The following is a 21,845-nucleotide window of genomic DNA, read 5'->3' as shown; positions in this document are numbered from 1 at the left end:
AAAATCATTGGAAAAAGAATATCCTCAGGCAAGGATAAATAAATAAATAAATAAATAAATAAATAAATAAATAAAGCAGCCAAGAGAAAAACAAAACTTCAGTATTTCATTTTGTGTAAAAATGTGTTTTCCGGAAAGTTGTGCTACACTTAGGTAATAGGAGAACCTATATCTTAAAGAATATTACTAAGTAAATATTTCTTCCTTGCACAAAAGCAAACACTAAAAAATGCAGAACAGATTACCATAATACTATATCAACTGAAATGTAAACCTTTATCTTGATTATTCCCATATAACATTTCTCCTTTATTACAGGGTACATAAATTGGGTGATTTTACAACTTTAAAAGGATGAAATGCCTGAGGAATTTAATAATCACCATCAAGTTTTATAATAAACCATTTGGTAAGCAACTAGAATGGCCAAGAGGCTTGCAAAGATTTAAATATATTCTTTCACCAATGACTTCACCCACATGGAAAAGTCATTTTTATATCTATATTACTATATACCAGCTCTAGTTCACGCTCTCAAAAAAAAAAAAAAATACAGCTTTCCCATAAGCCTGGATTACAAATGTCATAGCAATGTAATAAGAAGTTCAATGTAGTCTGCCTTATATGTTATATGAACATATTAGAAAAAGTCTAAATTATGTACCAAATTGGCCACATGCTTTTGTGTCTGGCATAGACAGACCAATCTGTACCACAGCTCAGAACAAACAGAAAAGAGGGAAATGGGGTTTAGCAGCCTAGTACATCAACAACAAATGTACCAGCTACATTCTAATTCCATGAGCTAAAAAAAGACAGTCTAATTTTGAGATTTTGCAACTATAGTTTATACCACCACTACAAAATGCAGCTTTCTACTTCAAAAGAAACAAATTCAATATAAAAGCCACTAGCACTAAGCAAAAAATGTAACGCCACTGCATGTCAATAAACGAACTTCTAAAGGCTAAAATACACTTTTAAATACGCTGCTTGTGGCAATTCAAGTCACAGCTCAGACATTAGTAATCAGTTCCTCTCAGAATCTGGAAAACTGATCAGAGATTCTGCATATGAATTTCTATTTTCCTTCCTTAAAAAAAATCATTAAAATATTAAGTATATGTGAAGTAACTGGAATAGTCTAAAACAGTATCTTGACAGTCATCATCATTTATAAACATACACTTAAGCCTGAGTTGGGTATATAATGGTATTTTGGGAAATATCATACTTCTGGTACAATGCTCTTTGAGAAATTCTGTGCTCTGCCTCCCGTAGTTTACTTTTTAACTTATTGGGATGACACTGGTTAAAAAAATTATAGTTTTTAGGTGCACAGTTCTGCAACACATCATCTGCACACAGTATTATGTGTTCACCACCCCAAGCCAAGTCTCCCTTCATCACCACTTATCCCCACTATACCTTCCCCCACGTCCCTCTACTTCGCCGTACCCCTTCGCCCCCCAAGGCAGTCACCACATCGTTACCACTGTCGTCAGTGTCCATGAGTTTTTTCTTTTTTGATCAATCTCTCCACCTCCAACACCCGAGCCCTGCCCTCACCACCAACAGGTGTCAGCCTGCTCTCTGTCTATGAGTCTATCTCTATTTTGCTTGTTAACTCATTTTGTTCATTAGTTTCCACATATGAGTAAAATCATGTGGTATTGTCTTTCTCTGACTCCTATGGTTATTTTTAAATATATACCTTGAAATCTTTTTGGCACAGGGGTGAGAAAGAGAAGTCACGAGAATGTCATTATTTTTGGGGTTTTAAGAAAGAAAGAAAAAAAAACAGGATAAAATACATTGGCATTAGGAATTAAAATCTCAAGCCTTATAATACTGTAGCACAACTTAAAAGAGTAATTTGCAGAAAAATATTAATTACTACTGAGCCATGCCAAGGAATGTACTCTATGGGTCAAGTTGCAGCTCACGTGGACAGTTCAGAATCTGAGATAAGGAAAAAATAGCCCCCAAAGATATACCACTCTCTAATCCCCAGAAGCTGTGAATATTAACATACTTGGCAAAAAATGTGACTAAAATTTAGGATCGTAAGAAGGAATTTATCTTGGCCCTGGCCGGATGGGTCAGTTGTATCATCCCATGCACCCATTGGTTTCCCGGTTAGGGCAAACACCTGCTGTCCAACACCCCTTCTGTATTCTGAGGAGGACACAATCCTTTTAAAAAACTATTCCTCTTCCCCATCCTAACTATGTATTTCTAGATGGGATTGCCAATTACCAGATAATGTGTGCCCCTGGCCACAAGTACAAGGATGTTACCCAAGTGACGCTGATCAGAACCATTCCTGGGATTTTGAGATTTAGATTAAGGGAAGAAGGCCAGAGCCTCTCTCTGGATGATCCTTGGTTGCTGGAAGCCATGCCCCAGCCTTGTGGAGGAAACTGACAGAGAAGCAGAGCTTAGAGACAGAGAGTCTTGGTGTACAGAAGTTCTCAGTCTGGTTTCTCTGAGACTCACCTTACTCCTTGGCCACGTAAGCCAATAAATAGCCCTCTACACAGTTTAACTTCTATAATTTACAACTAAAAGACACAATTTATGACACCACCTCTACCATGATTCTTGAAAACTATGAACACAATGACCTCTACCTTTCTGGTTTCTTGTACTTACTTCCTGTACAAATAACACTTCGTCACATTTGTGTGTGTGTTGTCATCTTTTGTGGCCTTGCAGACATATACTTTACACACCTTTTGAAAGCCCCTCAACAGTCCCTAGAAAAGGCTAACCGAGCCTCAGTATATAAATAACAATTACCATGGATTATTACTTCCATGTAAAGCACTTCACATCTCTTATTTTATTTAACCCTCAAAGAAACTTCCTGAGATGGGCATTATTATCTCCACTTTAAGATGAGGAAGCTAAGGGTCATCACAGAAAACTTACTTGTCTGAAGCCACGCTAAAAGGTAGTGCAGGGATTTGAACACAAATTCATTCAAATTTCATCCCCTTTCCACTATGCCCACATGGCCTCCCATAATAATAAACACCTGCTAATTAGATTATCAGAGAGAACAATAGATCCAGGACCTCCGTTTAACACTTGACTTTCCATTAATCTCAAAGTTCCTGTTCCTCCATCATTAAAAATAATAATATTAATATGTTAATACATAAATAAATGAGGTATATGAAAATAAGAATCTTGAAAAAAGTTATGCTACAATTTGTCCAAAATTGCTACTAGCAGCCTAAAGACTAAATGCTGGCATTTCTCTTAAAGTAATAGGTAAAAGGAATGAATATTTAAGACCACTCTGTCAGAACAAGTTGTATACAATTCCCCCGAGTGTGATATTTCAAAACAGCAAAAAGAGATTTGTGAGTACCTGTCAATGTGTGACACGCCTACAGCTCTTTGATTGCTCAGAGGAATAGTCCTGTGTCATTACTAGACACTAATAGTTATTGAGCACTCCCATGGCTTAGAGGCAAGAACAGAAGGCCTTTAGGAAGAAAATGGTCTGTCGTCACAGTTTAGCAAAGAGAGAGGCCAGGTGGAGAACCTGAAGGTCACCAACCCTCATTTCTACATGAATTGCATCCTTTAGCCAACCTTCCCATTTCCATGTTTGTGTCTCCAATTTCACATGGAGTTCCTGCAAGCAAATTAACTGAGGCAAAAATAGTTGTTCAGCATCTAGCTAGATAGCTTTCATTGACGTGTCCCATAAATGCACATTATTGGTTGTCTGTTTCTTTGTTTTTTTTTTCCTTTCTCTTTTTATCCCTTTACATGAGGCCCTTATACAACATAGGCACGCTTCTGGAGAAGGACAGAAGATGCCAAAGAGGCACAGTCCTTATATATAATTTGGCAACAGCAAAGCCAAGGGGAGTGTGTGCTTGGCACATAATAAAGATTGGTTGCATCGTTGGCGGAAAAAGATTTTGCCAACTTGCCTACTTTGGTGAATGGCAGGCCCTAAAGAATACATCACTGTCACGGACTCAAGAATACCGCAAATGAGATCATATATGGCAGAGTGCTTTGTAAACTATGAACAGCCAAGGGACTGTAAATTCCTTCTGTTAGTGACAAGGGTATTACAAAGACACGGACCTGGGAAACAGGTAGTTGTATGGTTTGAAAGAGCTAGCTAGCTCTGGGTAGAAGCAATCTTTAGTAAAAAGAAGGCAAAAGAGAAACAGAGACCTTTCAGAGGATAAAACAGAAAGAGTAGGCCACTAAGGGGATTGGGGGAGGGGTGGTGAAGGGGTCCAAGTTAGCAAACTTGCACTCAGCTCAACAAATACTTATGGAATGGCAGGCACTGGTCTACATGTTGGTATATATAGTCGAAGGTAGGCAATGCTAATATAGCCAAAGATCCCAGCCCTTCATGGAGCTTTTCTTTTTTTTTATTCTTATGCAGGGAGGCAGTCAATAAACAATACACCTATTAAGTAAAGTGTAATATGTTAGGAAAAAAGTGCAGGAGTGCAGGATAAGGAGGATGGAAACTGTGGGCAGAGGGTTTACAATACTTTGAGCTAAAAAGATAAGCCAAGAGCAGAATGAAGGCAGATCTCCAATGCTGTTCCTCAAAAATTCCATTCAATTACAGGAAAATCACATTGTGTTTGAATGAAATTTGCATAAAATTTGACCAATCTAAATTGCCTAGAAACATATAGCTAATTTTCTAAATTTCTTCCTGTTCATCCTTGTTCAAAATTATTGACACAAGTGTGCTACATAGCATATTTACAGAGGAAGATATGAAAAGACACAGCCAGAGGCCAAGCAAAGGGAACTACAAGATATAAGAGCAAAGCAGATAACAGCAAAAATAGTTGCAAGCCAGCACCTCAGGAAAGGGCTAATTCAACGGGACTTAAAATACGACTCAATCTTTTTTCCTAGGAAAAAGCTGGCTCTAGGTCAAGAATGACATATAGGTTTCATTTCTAGCAACAACCCCAAACAACCAGCAGAGTTTCCCTGGAGCACTGCATTGATAAAGACTTTCAGGTCCTATGAGAAATAAATTAGACATTTCTTCTACAGGCTCAAGATGGGGAAGTGTGGGGGCATGCAAGCCACACATTTACCTTACCTTTCCCAGGTAGATCTAAGTGTTTTAAAATGTATATGTAACAGTAAACATTCACTGGCCGCCTACTAAGTGTAAGGCAACACCAAAAACAGAAGAGGATTTGGAAATCTGGAGCTTGGAGCTTGGAAAGGAGTTTATAATCTAGTTGGGAAGAAGGACAAATGTATAAAAGAAAACACTAGAAGGCAGCAAATGACTAAGTTTCTATAATTGCAGTACAGAGATTCTAATACCAGGAAATTACCACAGGAAAAGGCAGCCAGCAAAGGCTTGATGGAGGACCCAGCCTCTGAACTTGGCTTTGAAGAATGTGCCTCACTGAGATAACTGGAAGGAGGAAGGATTAGTCCCAGCAGAAATCAAGAAAAATGAATAGGTAGGGTGTGGCTCAGGAATGAGAACAGATCAGCAGGCAGCCAGAGAAGAGGATCTGCACAGGAGAGCAGATCATAGATGCCTGAGTATTAGTCAGGGTTCTCCAGATAAACAGGACCAACAGGAGATATATACCTACGGGAGAAAGAGACAAGAGGCAGAGACACTGATTTATTTTATAAGGAATTGGCTCATGAAATTATGAAGGCTGAGAAGTCCCAGCAAGAGAACCTATAGTATAGTTCAAGATCAAGCCCAAGTTTGAATCCAAAGACAGAGAAGATTAATGTCCTAGTTCAAAGGCAGACAGGCAAAGAAAATGAATTCTCCCTTACTCAGCCTTTTTGTTCAATTCTGGTCTTCAATAGATTGGATGAGGCCCACCCACAATGGGAAAGGTAATCTGTTTTATTCAATCTATAGATTCAATGTTAATCTCATCCAGAAATACCATCACAGAACACTCAGAATAATGTTAACCAAATATCTGGGCACCCCGTGGCCCAGTCAAGTTGGCACATAAAATTAATCATCACACCTTGAGTGGAGTCATTACCCAGTAGACAACAAGGATCACGATCAACAACATGGGCAAAGTTGTACTTTATAAAGTCAAACTGCATGTGGTATGAAATAGATTAGAAAAAAAAAAAACTGGGACAAGAAATAAGATTTTAAAAATTGTAATTGCCCAGCCCTGGCCAGTGACTCAGTTTGGTTGGGGTGCTGTCCCATGCACCAAATGGTTTCGGGTTCAATTCCTGAAGAGGGCACATATCTAGGTTGCAGTTTGATCCCTGGTCAGGGCAAGGCAGGTACAGGAGGCAACCAATCCATGTTTTACCCTCAAATCTATGTTTCTCTCTCTCTCTCTCTCTCTCTCTCTCTCTCTCTCTCTCCCTCTCCCCCCTTCCCTCTCTCTCCCGCTCTCTGTAAATTCAATAAAAACATATCCTTGGGTGAGGTTTTTTTATTATAATTGCCCATGTGATAGTAACAGGCAGATCATCAGCAAGCATGTATAGGATTCTATTCAATATGAAGGTACTCTCCTAGATGATTAAGATGCAGAGTTACTCTTGTTATTCTATAGTTTAATTTGATGTCAGGATCCAAATGTAGACCTATGCAGCAGGAACTGGAGAAACAAGCCTAGAATTACAAAAGTCAGCAATGAGGATGCAGATTTAGAAATGATCCATGTAGAAAAGAGAGCCAACTTGAGAACCTGTTCCTGGCATGCCTATACTGACAGATGGTTGGAAGATAACAGGTTGAGTCAGTCCAACTTGAATCAGGAAGCCTCCTCAAACCTACTAGTGTGATTCACTGGGAAGGAATTACCACTCCTCGGTGAACAAACTAACCCTAAAACATGACCAAGAGGCAGATCATCAGCAAACATTATTACTTTCGGGGGGGGGGGGGGGGGGGGAAGGAAGGCAGCAACAAAACCAGTTCACAGATACCTAAACACAGGTTACAAGCTGATTGATCTACAGTATAGCAACTCCAGGGTCTACTTTTCAAATAGGACATGCAAGGTCCTAACCTAAACAGTAACACAGTGGAGAAGGACAAGGAGGGAATTCAGATAAGATCAAACTTAATCAAGCAGATTAAGAAATTTGCATCAACCATTAAGTTTTTAATACAATGCAAATAAATAAGGTAGTCTGGTATTTCCTAAAGCAAATCAAGGTCAATGAAGGTCTCACTGTCAGATTTTTCATCAAAATCTTGCTTAAAATAAGCAAAAGTGTAAACATTTTGTAACATACACATTGTTATGAGAGATTTAAAATATTCAATTTATCAAAAAAGTTACTCCATAATAGAGAATAGGCAATAATCAAGAATAATACATTAGTAAGTTGCATCTTCCCATGAAAAGATCAAAATATGAGTATGTACAAACTGTAAAATTTTACCTGTCCTAAGAAGTAGTTTTATTAAACCCCGCTGGCTCAGTGGGACTCAGTGGTTGAGAGCTGACCCATGAACCAAGAGGTCACTGGTTCCATTTCCTGTCAGGGCACATGCCTGGGTTGAGGACCCAATCACCTGAAGGGGATGCAGGAGGCAGCTGATTGATGTTTCTCTCTCGACCATGTTTTCTTTCTATCTCTCTATCCCTCTTTCTCTCTCTCTCTAAAATCAATAAACACACACACACACACGAAAGCTTTATTTAAAAAATGTATCATACAAAAATAAAATAAAAAACATTTAATAAAATAAATGTGGACAATTTCATTTTGATGATGTACATAGTATTCATGCTAAATGACCTATTGAAGATTATATTTTTAAAATATAGCTATACTCATTCTGATATACTAGTACTACAAAGAAAATCAACCTAAAATGAATAAACTTTAAGTACAAGTTTCATGCACACAAACAAAACTGAAGACACTAATTTTGAAGAATGAAACATAATCCTGTAATTGACTGGTTATGAACAAAGTTTAGACTCAGTAAAAATATTAATCAACTCTCTAAGATGGTCAATAAAAACTACCACAGGAATCCCTGAAATGTTCCTGCTTCAATGAGCCTGAGTCATGAAATTTAGCCAAAGTATCTTATTTCACATTTTCCACATTCAGAAGAGTGAAATCAGTTCCTAGCACTTTCTACAAGCCTAAAGACTTTAAAATTTACCCATTACCAATATTTCAATAGAGGTAAACTTTAAAAATACCAGAAGAGATGCTAAAATACGTTCATTTTGCAAAGCTTAGTGGATTCTCTGAACTCCTTAATGGCATGTCCCAGAATAATGTTAAGAAAATGTGTTCTTTTTTTAAAAAACTATGCTCCATAAAAGCTAATTAGCAGCTCATCCAACAACTGCAGAGTATTTTTATAGCTATTATCAATTACTGTCTTCCCTTGAGGGGAAAAAATTTAAATCAAAAAGAACCTAAAATGTGAGGAAATGAGGTGAGCCCTACCTAACAGCTCAGAGCCTTTTGCTACTATGACCTTTTGTTTCAGTGTCTGATCATGTATTAAGAATTTCTATCTTCAGTCTTATGCATTCAGAAAAAAAAAAAGGGGTATCAATGTAATTTTTATATTACAGGAAGTATAATTTTAAAATGTTAACATTCTCATATCCCTGACTCAAAAAACTTTCCTACAAAAAACACTCACACAAGTATACTTTAAGGATAATCTCTAAAGCACTGTTCTTAGTATAGAAAAATGGGAAGCAACACGAATTTTTAACAATGGGCAATTGTTCCAATGGCCTGTGATGCAATGATATACAGCCAGGATGCCATATATATATATATATACATACATACACACACACATATACATACACATACACACACATACATATACATATATTTATAGTCATGAAAACATTTTCAAGATATATTAAGTCAAAAACAAAAACCAAGTTGAAAGTTGTTTAGTGTTACCCCAGTTATTATTAATACTCACAATAATAAATATATTTTAATAGAGAGAGAAGTTTTGGCAGTTTCTTCAGAATATAAGATTACAGTGTACTTTAATTTTCAAGATTACATCTTCCTAAAAGTTTGAATGTTGAGTAATATATATTGTGTATATAATCATAAAAAAAAGTTTTAAGTTAGTGATATATGTGGAATGGAAGTAGGAGAAAATCTTGTGTGTAAAGAAAAGGAAAACTTGGGGGTTAAAACTTTAATATAATAGCTCTAAAATGTCATGAATGTACCACTCTTTTGGAAGACAGCTGTATCCTTATTCCTGGAACTTTAAAATTAAGCAACTAACACAGGGATATCAGAAAAGCCCCTTCAGCATCTTCTGTTAATCATAGCTTCTCAGGATAAAAGTTGAGCCCTAATTCCAGTATTTATAAAATTCAACTGAGAAACACTGTCAATTTCTTAAAAATCACACACAGATTGTCTAGGTGTCTCTAATTCTAACTAAAAGTCATTGCAAATTTAACTAAAAAATTGCAGAGCCTGCAGATTCTAAAGATATTTGAAATATTGTCATAATGAAAATATGAGAAATTGATTTTGAATCTACAGTCCTGTAATCTACACAAACATTGGAAAAACTAGATAGGAGAAAAAAGAATTGACTAGAAATGTAATTGAGGAATTACAAGCCTGGGGAAAATTTCCACCTGCCTGGGAAGAGAGTGTGAATTTGTGCTGGGAAGGGTTTGTTTCTATAGCCATGTTACCTTGACAAAATATTTAAACTCCTATCCCTCAATTTCCTCACCTGCACAATGAAAGAACTGACAGTAAATAATCTCTGATCCCTTTCTACTCAAAAATTCTGAAGACAGGCCTTTACTCTGTCCTTGCCAAAAGATTTTTTAAAAGAGTATGCATGTACATAATATAAAATATAAGGTATAAAGTTATAAGGTATTACCCAAGACAGCAGACTTCTGCCTGGCTTTCTTTCATCCTGAGTTCCATTCCCCAAAAGAAGCTCCTTCAACTCTGCAAGATGTCTCTTCTAGTAATTACTTCAATATTTGTAAACCACACACTTACATTGCTCTTTCCTGATTTTTTTCAATTTTAGACATTACCGAAAGTTCGTTCTTCAATCTAACGGGAGCATTTATTCACCCAACCCACCTACCTCTCTGGGTACAGCCACACTGTTGACATGCAAAGGATACAAATATTACATACACATATAGAGGTGTACAGTCCTGTCTTCAATATAGACAGTCTGTCTAATAAGAAATTAAGGTTCCATTTTACATCCAAACACTTCACAAAATGTAGCAGGAAAAAGTTTAAAACATGGCCTTATTTAAATCAGAAATCCTAAATTCAGGTCTGAGTCCACCACATAGAGCAGCCAAATATGCATCTAAAAGTTCCTTATTTTCTCTGAATCTCATCTGTTTTCCTCCTGTGTAGCCTTAATATAATAGGACCCACTACAAAATGGTTAAATCACAATGCAGAAATATTGCACACATCATAACACTTTGTTAATCATAAAGCACTTCAGATATGTTATTTTCTCTTATTGTCTACTAAAAGAGCCCCTGAAGTTACTGATCATTCTTGGGCACTGTTCCCCTACCTAGGCTAAAAATTAAGGGTAAGCGCGATGTAGACGTAAATTGTGTTCCAAGGTGAGAACCTGAGGGTCCAGTTCCTTAAAGGCCTTTGTATTGCCCTATGAGACAAATCTACACAGAATAAAGATCAAGGTCTAAGCCAGTGATGGCAAACCTATGACACGCGTGTCAGAGGTGACACGCGAACTCATTTTTTTGGTTGATTTTTTTTTTGTTAAATGGCATTTAAATATATAAAATAAATATCAAAAATATAAATCTTTGTTTTACTATGGTTACAAATATCAAAAAATTTCTATATGTGACACAGCACCAGAGTTAAGTTAGGGTTTTTCAAAATGCTGACACGCCGAGCTCAAAAGGTTCGCCATCACTGGTCTAAGCAGTAACCCAAGAGAGCAATTTTTATATCTGCAGAGAAAGGGAGTTTCCTTATCAAATTTTCTTTTTAAAAGTAATATAAGGTCATAATTTCAAAAGTCATTCCTTAGGTAACTTTTTTGTCTCTTCTAATATGTACCTCTACCTCTCTAATAATGTATGTGTACACCTGCCTCTTGGTTTGTAGACATTATCTGCTCACTTCCTATTGTGGTAGAAAGAACTCTGCAGAGAAAGTGTTTTGAACCAAACTTGGGAGGTTAGCATGAAGAACTGTCCAGCAATGCATTACTCTGACTCTGCAGTAAAACAGTCCTTTCATTTCTAGTCTTCAAAAGGACTGCATGAAAAGGGGTACAACCTATAGGGTCTCTATGTAGAGGCAAGAAGGAAGCTAGTGGCCTAAATTATTAGGCTATTCTAAATTTCTCCTGAATCTGGTTCACTGATGTTTGGTTTCTCTTGCCTTTTCCACCTGCCTCACAGTTCATCCTGTTTCAAAAGCTATAGGACAAATAACAATGGAACCCCAAACTTAGTTTATTTCAAGATAAGCATGAACACAATTCTTATGAGCTCTGTGGAAAGGGATGAACTGGAGCTGAAAGAAACCAACCTTTGATTACCTGAAAAGTTATCTAAAGCCAAGAATATGCTGGTTAGCCGAAACCGGTTTGGCTCGGTGGATGGAGCGTCGGCCTGCGGAATGAAAGGTCCCAGGTTCGATTCCGGTTAAGGGCATGTACCTGGGTTGGGGGCACATCCCCAGTGGGAGATGTGCAGGAGGCAGCTGATCGATGTTTCTCTCTCATCGATGTTTCTAACTCTCTATCTCTCTCCCTTCCTCTCTGTAAAAAAATCAATTAAAAGAAAAAAAAAAAAAAAAGAAGAATATGCTGGTTAAAGAGTAAATTTACGGCCTGAATCTCCTGTTCAATTCTGTCCAGAGAAGACGAGTTAAGTTCTCCAAATGTGGACTTCAGCTGTAGTACACTAGGTTTGTGCAGCTTCAGAGACAACATCCTATTTGGTGCCAGGTATACAAGAAACTTGAGGGGCAGGCAAGTGACCCTGCCAAGCAGGCAAGATACACTAAGGAGAGGAAATCTTTTCCCTCATTAACCAACGGGGATAAAGGTGATTAAGCAGGAATTATTTTTCAATGACCTACATAATTTCATCAGAGCTTCTATCCATGATAGCGGAGAGCAGCTGACTTCCTAATGAGATTAATTTGATAGCAGGACCCTTTCAGAGAAGTCAGGGAGTAGATCAGATTTATATAGGGAAGCAACAATAGGTATACACTGTTTGCTGCTGTTCCTCAGGACTGTCTGTCCTCTGATTGGGGCTCCTTCTCTCCATGTGGAATTTTGCACGTCCCTAGATAGCTGAGGCTTCAGCACCTGCTGAAAGGTGGAGGCCGGATCTGCGAAGAATGCATGGATCCAGGTTGGTGGGACAGAGTTGGGCTAATTCATCCGATCTGCTCACAGGATTCCCAATGCCCCTAAGCCAACAGGGCTGCTACTGCTGCCACCAACACCTTGCTCTGGCGCTCTGGTGTGCCTGGGTTAGGACAGCAGCCAGTTCCACTCCCTAGTGGGATTAACAAGGGAGCTTTGTTGAGGTGGAGGCGGGACACACACACACACACACACACCATCTATAACAACAGACATGGCTTAAACGCAGGTTCACTTAAGAACTTATGAAGTTGAGCAACAGCCACCAAACAAGCAGGTCCTTACACCAGTCAAGTGCTGCAAACCTCAACGTGGCGCCGCCTCTGTCTCTAGTGTAAGCCGGGAGTTTGGAGAGGGAAACTGAGCCCTAGATTTCTATGCCTTTGCCTGTTCCTCCCGTAGGATCCAGCCCCCAGGCCCCAGGGATCAGGGAAAGGGGTAGAGCCCTGATGACATCTTTCTCCCTCAAAACAACCTCGCTCTGTCTCCCCCAGGGTTATCACTGAGTAACACCAAGTCCCACAGCTCTGGGAGCCACCTCCTACCCGCTGTGCTTGGCCACCCCCGAATCTTGTTAGGGATACTTTCACTGGGTCCCCCCCAAACCCTCCAACCCCCGCCCCAATACCTGTTCCTCCAGCCCAGCGCGGGGAGGAGGGGAGATGCAGGAAAGGGACACTCTGCGCCCCCTTCCCTTAACCCCCTGAACGAAAAGAATCCCTCAAGTGCCACTCGCACAGCAGCGTGCCACGTACACGTACCTGTCCCCCCGGCCTGGCTCCTCCTCCCCGCGCGGTGCTGGGCTGGCCCGACAAGTGTCCCGGGACGATCCAGAAAGTTTGTTCCCGGTCCTGAGGACGTGGGCCCGGCGCCTCCCCGGGTGCCGAATCCCACGGGGAAGGGAAGCCGGCTCCTCACCGGAGACTTCGCAGGTCTCTGCCCGGCTCCTCCCCGCCCGACTCCAACTCACCAGCAGGGCCGGGGGAAGGAAGCAGGAGGCTGGGGAAGGTCCGAGGGCAACTTTTCTACGGATCACCAGTGGGTGGCTGAGCCACACGGCCCCACGTTCGCCCCCGCCCCCTCCGCTGCGAACCCTTGGGGAGGGCGGGCGGGCGGACCGGGCCGGGGCGGGGCCCCACCTGCCACTCCGGCTGGGAGCGCGCTGGCCCCGCCCCGGCTGCGGCCCGGCCCCGCCCCTCCCGCCCCACACGCGGCGCCAGGTGCCTGTTTCCAAGGTGAAAGAGGAGGAGCCTCTACGGGAAAGTTTCCACTGAAACTTACACCCCTGCGGAATGGAGGACAACTCGCCCTTGGGGGCTGGCCCTTCGGGAGCCACGCTCCTTCCTGCACTCACAGCCGCGCAGGACAATAAACCCGCGAGTGGAGAAGACAGACCGCTGCCCGGCAGGGAGGGTCTAGATGTCTCCCTTCCCAAAGGTTTGACCTCGGCTACTGGCGCCTTCGCCACCCCATCTCTTCCCCCTCCTCCCCACAGTTTGAATGTTTAAATGTTAGTAAAATCCCCAAAGAGCCAGGTCAAGTGAGGGAAACGGTCCCCTGTTTTGCTACTGGCAAACTCCCTGGAGTGGGCAGGGCGAGACTGGGTCTCCGCAAACCTCACGGCCCCAGGAGAGGGGGCGGGTGTTGCTGTTCTCTTTTGTTTTTCCGCGGGAGCCAGTGTTGCCGGAGTTCTGAGTGTACGCGTGTGAGAGCACCCCAACAGTGAATGCTCTTTAATTTGGACTGTTCTGCAGCAAAAAAGGAAACTTCCCCGGCTCAGGACTCCCTGGAAGATGCGAGAACAGGTTAGGCGATTCTTTCCCTACCACGCTGGGTGGTGGTGGTGGCCTTTGGCACTGCTCCTCTGTCTCAGTCTCCTTCCCAGAGCCCAGACCCTGAGTTGGCCCGCCGCCCTTCAGCAGACATTTGGACCCACTGCCACACTGGCAGCGCCACCCCACTCCTCTTCCCTCCGTCTCCCACTTCCCCTGCATGCTTGGGCAGCGAAGTCAACGCTCTGCTTTCGGGACATGAAAAACAGGAGGAAGAATCAAGTTCTTAGCGAGAGGCCCTCTTGGCATTTTCAGTGTCCTGTGGCTGGTGTGGCTGCAACTTGAGGTGAGCCACAATCTGGGCAGGTTGTGGCTTGCAAAGGCGGATGTGGAAGTTTGTCCGGCCGCAGCGGCATCCTGCTGGCGCCTCACCAGATTATACTTTGGAGGAAGTAGCTTCCTCCCTTCCTTCTCCATGAATGGCAACCAGAGAGAGCCAAAACTATATAACTTAGTTTATACAGTAGATAGTATAGTTTCTAATTCCCGCTTGCAATGGAATGATGCAAGCTTCACGCTTCCTTCTGCTGTCTACCACCACTGATGTGCTTGTGCGCCGCAGAAACACTGGGTGCACTTGCTGCCCATGCCATTCAGGACTCACCAGCCTTTCACCTATAACAAGTGCAGACAAGTGACTCCTCAGGAAAAGCTGGGGAAGGACAAGGGAGATAGAAACGGAAATAGGAGCCAGGAAGTTCTGCACAGCAGGTCACCTTGGCCTGCCCTAAGATTGGAATGTGGGAGAATAATTCATTTATTCAACCAATATTTATTTGATGCTTTACACATGCCAGACATTCTTCTAGAGGTGGGGGACACAGCCGAAGACAAAAACAAAAATCTTAGCCTTCATAGAGTTCACCTTCCAGGTGGGAGAGACATGATAAATACATAAGGAAAATATGTGGGCTGCTGTATGATTATAAATACTGTGGAGAAAAATTAAGCAGGGAGGGGACATGAGGAATCTGATGGGGATCTCTTTTAAATAAGATGATCAAGGACAGCCTCTGAAGGAGGTAATATTTGAACAAAGGCCTGAAGGAGATCAAGGAGTTAAGATATCCAGGCAGACATCTATTGAGGCAAAAAGCAAGTATAAAAGCCATAAGCCAAGGTTTTGAAAGTGGAGAAGAGAAGGTGAAGTCAGAAGTAAGGATAACTCAGATCTGGTGAGGATTTTACTTTGAGTTGAGAGTCACTGGAGAGTTTGGGGTAAAAAAGTGACTACTTCTGACGCATTATAATAGCATCACTTTGACTGCTGGGTTGAGAATAGACACTAGGGCAGCCGTGGGCAAACTACGGCCCGCAGGCCGAATCCGGCCCGTTTGAAATGAATAAAACTATTGAAAAAAAAGACCGTACCCTTTTATGTAATGATGTTTACTTTGAATTTATATTAGTTCACACAAACACTCCATCCATACTTTTGTTCCGGCCCTCCGGTCCAGTTTAAGAACCCATTGTGGCCCTCGAGTCAAAAAGTTTGCCCACCCCTGCACTAGGGGGTAAGGGCTGAAGCAGAGACCCAGTAAAATGGTATTGAGATAATTCGGGAGCAAGAGGATGGTGACATGGACCAGGGAGATGGGGTGGAGATGATGAGCCAACAGGGATTCCCTAGAGGGTGGATGTGGAGTATGAAGTGGAAAAAAACAAAGATGAATCTGAGGTTTTTAAAGGGCTGAGCAGCTGGAAAGATGGAATTGTCATAACAAAGATGGAGAAGACTTTAGAAGGAGCAGGATGGAAGTAAAATAAAGAAAGCCAAAGGGCCCTGGCTATTGTGGCAAAGTGGTTGAACACTGACCCATCAACCATTTGATTCCTGGTCAGGGCACATGCCTGGTTGCAGGCTTGATCCCCAGCAGGGAGGTGGAGTGCAGGAGGCAGCGGATTGATGATTCTCATCACTGATGTTTCTATTTCTCCCTCCCTCCCCCTTCCTGTCTTTGAAATCAATTTAAAAAACAACATGTAAAAATATTTTAAAAATAAAAAAGAAAGCCAAAGGGAAGACAGGAAAGAAAGGACATATCATTTGAATGATCTTCAATGTCCTCAAGCTTACAAAACAAAGAAAACAATACATACTTCATTAAGGTTCCTTTAAGGATAATATGAATTAATATAGTAGTGTCTAGCTCAGGCCCTGATACATGGCAAGTACTAAAGAATGTTAGTTCCCTCTCTACAAATAGAGATGTATGAAATTCTTTCATACATATCCATTATGCCCTCTGGGAGTGAAACAGTCATTCACTTCAAGGAAATAAGTCTTACTAAAAGTAAATGAGAGGGAAAACAGAAAAGAAAGAACATGAAATGAAAACAAGTAAAGTCCAACAAAGGTGCCTGATGAAATCTATCTGTGACAGTAGCTTCTCTCAAGTTCTGCTTCCTCAAGAAGACAACTAAAGTATCAGAGTTTGCTAGTTTTAAAAAGGATTTTGAAATATGAAGTGTGTAATAAAGCAGAATAATCCACAACATATATAGTAAGCAAAGAATTTTGGTAAGGAATTCTAAATAAAGACATATAGAAAAATAGTCAAAGGAGATGAACAGAGAATTCTGCAAAAATATAAATGGACAATATACTTACATTAAATGTCCAACCATACTAATTAAACCTAGAATGGCAAGGCATTTTTAGTTATAAATTTGGCAAGGATTAGAAAAAATAATTATGCCTATTGTTGTATGTTGGACAATATCATAATAAATGGTATTATTTAATAAAAATTATTGTTAAAATAATAATTTTTAGCAATTTTATATAAATCTTTAAAATGTACATACTTTGAAATCAGAAATTCTACTTCTAGGAATTTAATACTCAAATATTTGCTAAAAATTTATATATAAGAATGTCCACTAGTGTCATTTAAATGTAGTGAAGTTATAAATAACCTACATATCCAACAAGACAGAATTATGGTAAGCACTGTATGTTGTGGGATAGCCATGTTATGATATGATAGACAGATATTTTTAAAAATATATTGTTGCATACCAATTAAGTGGAAACATATTCACAATATATTACTGTATAAAATAAGGCTACTACAAAATAGTATGTAAAGTAAGGTTCTCCTTAAAAGTGTTAATAATTATTATCTCCACACTAAGATGAGTTTATTTGCATTCTCTTCTTTGTACTTTTCTCCATTTCCAAGTTTCAGCCATAAGCAAGTATCATATTCTCCTAGGAGTGGAATTTCTGGATGAAAGGCTGTATATATGAGTTGATCCTGCCAAACAGTTTTCGAAAGTAGTGATACCAATTTATATTCCCCCAAGCAATATATGAGCTCTAGTTTGGAGCAATGCATTTTTAGCAGCAGGCATCCAGTGAATAAACATTGATTTGAACCCTACTGCTTTAGAAGTTATAATTAATGAAGCAGAAGTTAGAAATAGGTACTTAGGTTGTGAATGCATCTCTCTATATATAAAAGCCTAAGTGACTGGCCGACCAACCAAATGGCCAGTAGCTATGACGCACACTGACCACCAGGGGGCAGACCCTCAATGCAGAAGTGGAAACCACAGGCATGGAAACATGGAATAGACTGGTGAATCTCAGAGGGAAGAGGGGAGCGGGGAGGGCAGGAAGATATTAACCAAAGATTTTATATGCATACTAGAGGCTCAGTGCACAGATTCATACACTTGTGGGGTCCCTCAGTCTGGCCTGCAGGGATTGGGCCAAAACTGGCTCTGACATCCCCCAAGGGGTCCCAGATTGCAAGAGGGTGCAGGCCAAGCCAAGGGACCCCACCAGTGCATGAATCTGTGCACCAGGCCTCTAGTATGTTAATAAAATATCAACCTTTCTAAATTATACTTTACATAAATTTATCTCATTTTATTTATTTTTACCATTTTTAGCTGTGCTATATGCAAAATGTCAAAGCACTGAAATTAGATGTCTTTAATGCAGAAGTCAGAAAAGACTCCCTCCTCTTTTACCTCCTTTATTCCCACTTGTAGTCAGATTAAATCTAAATTTAAATTACCTTCTAAAGTTGCTTCTCTTAAAAAGAGCTCAGAAATGAACAGTGTATATCCTCTTAGAATATTAATCATCTTATCAAGAAATTCTTCTTTCTAACAAATAAATTAATAAAAACCCATTGCTTTTGAATGGTCCCATCTCATATGAAAATTATCAAGCGGTCAGAATCTACTCCACTGATGATATAAGGATTATTTATTATTAAACTCTTCTCAAATCCATCTATCTTCTCCTTTAAAGTGAATCACTACAGCCTGTTCAGAGACCAGTACCTAGAGAAGACGCAGCTGACAGACATCTATTCAAATCCCAGCTCTACCCCTTTCCAGCTTTGTAATCTGGATCAAGTAACTAACTTTACTTCTAGTTGTGCCTCAGTTCTCGCTCTAAAAAGAAATAATCATAGTATCTACATCATCAATTTGTAATGAGGATTATGTATCTCTATATCTACATATATTTTTGAGCACAAACAAAGGCAAATAATAAGCACTCAGTAAATTTAGTTTTTAAGGCAATTTTTAGGAACTTATCATAAGGAAAATTTTTAAACATGCAGATTTATGTACAAGTATTGTCCTATCAGCCATATTTTATAATACCAAAACTTTGGAAACAATTTAACTGTCAAGGAATAAACTAAAATAAAGTATGTTCTACCCAAACATAGTCTACCAATTAGTATGATCTCAGTTTTATTTAAAAAAATATAAAAATAGCCCTAGCTGGTTTGGCTCAGTGGATAGAACATCGGCCTGCGGACTGAGGGGTCCCAGGTTCGATTCCAGTCAAGGGCATGTACCTTGGTTGCGGGCACGTCCCCGGTGGGGAGTGTGCAGGAGGCAGCTGATTGATGTTTCTCTCTCATCCAATGTTTCTGGCTCTCTATCCCTCTCCCTTCCTCTCTGTAAATACTCAATAAAATATATTAAAAAAAAATTATATATATATATATATATATATATATATATATATATATATATATATGCCAAAGCAAACTTGAAAAAGAACAAAGTTGGAGGTATCATGCTCCCTGATTTTTTTTATACTAGGAAGTTATAGTAATCAAAACAGTGTGGTAGTAGCACAAAAACAGACACTTAAATTAATGGAACAGAATAGGGAGCCCAGAAATAAATCCATGCTTATATGGTCAATTAATCTACAACAAAAGAGACAAAGGCAAGAACTTATAATGAGGAAAAGCAGTTTCTTCAATAAATGGTGTTGGAAAAACTAGACAGCTACATGGAATAAAAAGAAATTGGACCACTTCCTTACATCATATACAAAATGAATTCAAAATGGATTAAAGATTTAAATCATAAAACTCCTAGGAGAAAACATAAGCAGTAAACTTTTTTTTTTTATATAAACTAAGCTATGTATTTTCGGATATGTCTTCCCAAGCAAGGGCAACAAAAGCAAAATTAAACAATGAAATTACATCAAACTAAAAAGCATTTGCACAGCAAAGGAAGCCATCAACAAAACGAAAAGGCAACCCCGTGAATGGGAAAAAATATTCACAAATGATAGATCCAGTAAGGAATTAATATCCAAAAAATATAATGAAGTCTTACAGCTCAACATAAAAAAATCTGATTTAAAAATGGGTGGGGAACCAGAATGGACACTTCTCCAAAGAGGACATACAGATGGCCAAGAGACATTTGCAAGGATGTTCAACATCACTAATCCTCAGGGAAATGCAAATCAACATCACAATGAGATATCATCTCACACCTGTCAGACTAGCTATTATCAAAAAGACAGTAACAAATAACAAATATTGGTGAAAATGTGAAGAAAAGGAAACCCTCTTGCACTGCTAGTGGGATTGCAAATCGGTGCAGCCACTATGAAAAACAGTATGAAGGTTCTGTTTATCGAAAAACTAAAAATAGAACTACTATATGACCCAGCAATTACATTCCTGGGTATCTATCTGAAAAAACAAAAACAAAACCACTAATTTGAAAAGATATATGCACGCCTATGTTCACTGCAGCATTATTTACAATAGCCAAGATATGGAAACAGTCTAAATGTCCATCAATGGATAAAGGGATAAATAAAGTGTGGTATAAATACACAAGGAAATATTATTGAGCCTAAAAAAAGAAATCTGCCATTTGTGATGACATGGATGGACCCTAAGGGCATTATACTAAGTGGAATAAGTCAGAGAGAGACAAATATCATATAATCTCACTTATATGTGGAATCTAATGAGCAAACCCGGGCTTATAGATACAGAGAAAAGATTGGTGTTTGCCAGAGGCACGGGTGTGGGGTGGACAAAATAGGTAAAGGGGGTCAAAACTTCCAGTCATAAAATAAATGTCACAGGGGTATACTGTACAGCATGGTGACTATTGTTATTGCATATTTGAAAGTTGCTGAAAGTAGATCTTAAAAGTCCTCATCACAAGAAAAAAACCTGTAATTATGTATAACAACAGATGTTAGCTAGACTTATTGTGGGATCATTTCACAATATATACAAATATCGAATCATTATGCTGTACATTTGAAACTAATATAATGTTAAAAAATAAATTATACCTCAATTTAAATTTTTTTAATGGTATTTGAGCAAAGCCTGGATGGAGTTTGTAGATTTTTATTAGGTCAAGGTTGGTAAAGAAAATATTTCCTATGAAAAAGGAATTCCAATACTAGCACAATGACATGCAGCTAGAAAGCTATATTTGAGGATGGGAGCTAGTCCAGCTGGACCAAAAATGAGTAAAAAAAAAAACCAAACAAACAGCTTTGCCAAAGTTAAAATAAATTCAGAATATTCAGCTACATATGTGATATTATCTCTGTGTCCTGTGCTGCATATATGTAAATCCCCAACCTGATGAGATCGTTTTTTACATGGGATTTGTGAAGCATCTCATCGTTTTATGGTCACAGGTCTCACACGACAGCCACAAACGCCTGTCTTCTTTCTCATTGAAGGAAGATGATTCCTGGGTCCATGAATTTTTTCAAAGGTTCCCTCCTCTTAGCCCAGTGGTTCTCAACCTTGGCTGCACATTCGAATCACCTGGGAATCTTTTTAAAATCCTGATTTCTGGGCCTCATCCTCCGGAAATTCTGTTTCTTTGTTACTAATGTTGTGGCCCCATCCCATAACAAAGAAACAGAATTTCTGGAGGGTGAGGCCCAGAAATCAGGAATTTAGAAAGATTCCCAGGTGATTCTAATGTGCAGCCAAGGTTGAGAACCACTGTCTTAGCCCCTTGTGATATGAATTAGACAGGTTTTTTGGGGTTTTTTGTTTTTGTTTTGCTTAACATATGCTTCAAGTTTTCTTGACAACTGAAGGTATTTGGTTTTGATTTTTCCCACTCTAATGGTCGGTGATAAACGTTTTCTTAAAAACACAGGTTAGCCAAAACCGGTTTGGCTCAGTGGATAGAGCGTCAGCCTTCGGACTGAAAGGTCCCAGGTTCGATTCCGGTCAAGGGCATGTGCCTTGGTTGCGGGCACATCCCCAGTGGGAGATGTGCAGGAGGCAGCTGATCGATGTTTCTCTCTCATCGATGTTTCTAACTCTCTATCTCTCTCC

General features: G+C 39.7%; 1 protein-coding gene and 1 long non-coding RNA gene across 7 annotated transcripts in view; one reads left to right on the top strand and one right to left on the bottom strand.

Moving 5' to 3' along the window:
- The window catches only part of FAM160A1 (family with sequence similarity 160 member A1), a 210,988-nt gene extending 197,479 nt beyond the window's left edge, over positions 1-13,509 (bottom strand). For 5 of the 6 annotated variants that reach the window (XR_004968310.1, XM_036313913.1, XM_036313912.1 and 2 more), the window contains exon 1: positions 13,165-13,509. The gene's annotated coding sequence lies outside the window, so the exon portion shown is untranslated. The remainder of the gene's footprint in view (positions 1-13,164) is intronic. The other variant, XM_036313915.1, reaches the window with a different exon arrangement.
- Positions 13,510-13,696: 187 nt separating this feature from the next.
- Positions 13,697-18,936, top strand: LOC118658677. The gene is made up of 2 exons (XR_004968345.1): positions 13,697-13,840; positions 18,503-18,936. It is a non-coding gene; the product is annotated as an uncharacterized LOC118658677 (long non-coding RNA).
- The last annotated feature ends 2,909 nt before the right edge of the window (positions 18,937-21,845 follow it).

Source organism: Myotis myotis, unplaced genomic scaffold, assembly GCF_014108235.1.
Source record: "Myotis myotis isolate mMyoMyo1 unplaced genomic scaffold, mMyoMyo1.p scaffold_m19_p_6, whole genome shotgun sequence".
Lineage (NCBI taxonomy): Eukaryota > Metazoa > Chordata > Mammalia > Chiroptera > Vespertilionidae > Myotis > Myotis myotis.
This window is presented reverse-complemented; position numbering and strand designations above follow the sequence as displayed.